Genomic DNA, 3,500 nt, shown 5'->3' with positions numbered 1-3,500 from the left:
GGGAGTGGAGGGCAGGTGACAGGCTGGGGACAGTCACTTTTGCCTTTGTTTGGGGTCTTTTTTAGAGAATAAACTCCGCTGTCTTTTGTAAGGTTTAAACCTTATATTTAGGCGAAACTGACTTCAAAGAAATGTTGCTTTTGGCATAGGACCGCTAAGGGAATCGTTGGGAAGTTCTATGAATGCTCCCTCTTACATCACACCAACTTCATGTCAAAACATGTTCAACTGGGGATTTTTTTTTTTATCGTTTTTTAGTCAAAATCCATTCGTTCTACTTGTGGGAAAAAAAAAACCCTCATCCTAAAGAGGATGACTGGCAACCAATACAATAGAGAAGATAGTAAATTGAGTGTAGGATACAGGTGCTAAAAGAATCAGGATATGAAAACAGAGGTCATCTCACCTCAGCATCGTTAATAGTCTCTTTTGCACTTACCAAGGTCTGATAAGGAGTCTCACGTGGGTTCACAGGTGATTGTTCCCCTCTACATGCCTTTTCAATTTTGCTAAATAGCCTACAGTTGACCTGCATGATGTCTATGGTCTTAAGATCGCAACCTTTCAAACTCATGCCTATTCGACCAGGTCTCTGCTGGTTATGTCCTGATTAAAGGTCTCCAAAATGTTCCTCTCCACGAAAGAATGTTTTTCTTGGTAAAGAATGTACTTGGGAAAGGTGTCTTCCAAGCACATACAATAAAGATGCAAACAATACCATGTTAAGTGTAAAAAAGCAAAATACAGAAGGTCCAAGCTTGTCCATGGTCCATAACCCCATTTTTCTAATTGTACATGCCTACCCTCAAAGGAAGCTTGTTGACCGTGGTTTGATGTAGACACTTGATTACTTTTCTTTCTTCGTTCCACTCTGCTTCAATTACTTCTAAAGAACATGAATAGCCCCCTAATAAAACGATTTTTAAAAGAAGAACATGTATAGCTTTTACAATTTGGGAAGTGAGTTAGTTAATTGTGCCAGCCTGGCCGATAATCACATGTGGGGCTGGTTGAAAGGCAGAGGGATAAATGGGTGGTGAAGCCTCGCCTTTCTAGTTCTCGGGTCTCTTGTTTTGTGATGGTTGCACCGGGTGCAGCTGCCTTAGCAGTTCCCTGCTTCAGCTTGCAAGATTGACTTCCTACAAGACATCTCCAAGCTACATGGACTTATCCCGATACAGCCCTGGGTGCTGGAGCAGCCGTGTGGAGAGCCCTGCTAGTGCTGAGATGCTTGCTCATTTACTGACTCAGCTTTCCTCCTGCAGTTGGCATCATTGCCTCTGTTTTGTGAGGTGGAGGACTTTGTGGACTGGTGTTGGGTTAATGGGTTAATGTTGGACTTGTGGGCTTGGGCAGCATTGGGTTGGGATGTTTTTGTGATGCACATTTTCTTTACATAAAACTCTCTCTTATACATGAGTTGCTGTGGATTTGTTTCTCCAAAGTACCTAGACTAATACAGGAAGAAAAGAAAAAAATTTTAATTCAGTCTGGGTAGGAAAAAACACATAGCTCTATCCACATTTGGCATATTAGCCATTTGTTCTACTTTACAAATCTCCCACAATCCCCTGCCATCCTTCTAGTCTTGCTCCACTTGGTCCCTTGAGTTCCGTTTGCCTTCCATTTCTGTCGCTGCTGCTCTGGGCAGAGCTCATTTCCTGTTTCCCAGAACATGATAACGGTCTCGTCACCCAGTTGATTTTCCTGCTGTCCAGTCTCTCTCTGACCTATTTCTGGAAGTACAAAGGCTGGAATAATCCACTTGAATGACGTTTCCCCTTTGCTTAAAAGGCCCCGGCTCACTGACCTAATGCTATTACTCAAGAGGCCTCAGCTTGACCTGGTTACAGGCTGCCTTGGCAGGGTAGGTGGGGAGAAGGGAGAACCAGAATTTGTCCATGCTTCCTCCCCAAGCCTGGCCCTGATAGCAGGCAGGCCTTCTCGGGGTTAGTTTGATGAATTAGCCCCACAGTACCACGTGGCGTTCCACTAAAGATTATTCCGGCTCCACCACTGGCCTTGAACTACTTCCATCACACTGGGTCACTTCACCTGTCCCACAGATGGTCTTCCTTCTTCCCCCTTAGGGTGATTATGTGAGGTGATGGCCAAGCATTTGGTGGTCAGTAGCTGGTTACCTTCAACCCCACTGCCCAAGCACTGCCCTCTGTGAGAGCATTGGCAGATGTCTCCTATGCAGCCTTCTCAACTCTAAGTTCAGCCCAACTCGTGAGCTCCCCATCATCTCTCTAGCCCCATGGTGACTACAGGGCCAACATTGGTCCTCGGAAGTGTCACCATTGCCACCTTCCCCCCAAACTCAATCCTTTCAAGTTCCCCGCTGTTGAAATGTATGGACAGCACTCCAAAATATCTTCTAGCATCAGGGAGTCTTCGCCTTGACTCAGGGAGACTCAGTCTCTGGAGCACCCACCTACTCAGTTGACAGGGGGCGTTGACATGACTCAGGTGACTATTAACCTCCTTATCCTCCATCTCCTGCAATAGCACCACAACCCCCCTCAGGCTCCCCAGTCTGGAAGCCCTCACGGACCTCTCCCTCTCCTTGTCCCCACACATCACCACGCCCAACTCCTTCCTCCAGAGAGAGGCCCAAAGCCACCCGCTGCATTACTTAGGTCAGGCCTTGGTCTCGTCTGCCCGAACGACTGCCCCGTCCCTTCCTCCCTGCTCTTTCCACATCTCCAGCCTCCTCCTCAGCCCTCCTTCCCGCCGCTGTGACAGTCACTCACCAGGGCATCACGGCGTTCATTGAGCACTTACTATACACCTGACTGTGTGCTGAGTGCTTTATGTATCCTTTCATACTTGTAAATCCCACCAATTCCCCAATGAAGGGAGATTTTTTTAAAAACCTCCCATTAGATAGGAAGCAAAGGCTCAGAGAGGTTAGGTAACTCGCCTAAGTAGTGAGGCCAGGACTCCATCAGCCAGAGCCTGTCCCCTTATCCGCTGGTAGATTTAGCGACTAGAAGGTTCTTCCTACTGGGCCTCTCTGACCACATCATACCTCTGGAGCCTTCAGGGCCTCCGCATCCCATTGTGAGACTGAAACATGCAATGCTTAGAACAGTGTCCGGCACTTCATAAACACACACAAGGGGGAGTGGTACTGGCTGTGCTATTAATAGCTGACTTTTTCAGAAGTTCACCGACAGGCCTTTCTTCCTAGGTACTCCTGGGTGGAAGAATGGCCACCTTTCAGTTAGCAGCTGAGGGCGTTAACGGTTTGCACCATCAGGGAATGCTAACCATGTTGGCAAGGCCCCCAGATGCTGCAGCCCCCTCCCTCTACCGAGATTCCATACCACCCTGTCCCCTCACCCCCACTCCCTGCTCAGCTCCCCCTCAGGCCTAATGCCAGGGCAGCATCTCCAAGGGTCTGCTCTTGACCTTCCTCTCCCCTCAGTGCCCTGGGCCTGTTCACTTCCGGGTGAACCGACCACCCTCAACTCTGGGCTTTGGCTCCATGAGAC

Source organism: Echinops telfairi, unplaced genomic scaffold, assembly GCF_000313985.2.
Source record: "Echinops telfairi isolate 266 unplaced genomic scaffold, ASM31398v2 ScPeMD7_8;HRSCAF=38, whole genome shotgun sequence".
NCBI classification, from domain to species: domain Eukaryota; kingdom Metazoa; phylum Chordata; class Mammalia; order Afrosoricida; family Tenrecidae; genus Echinops; species Echinops telfairi.
Note: the sequence above shows the minus strand (reverse complement) of the source record.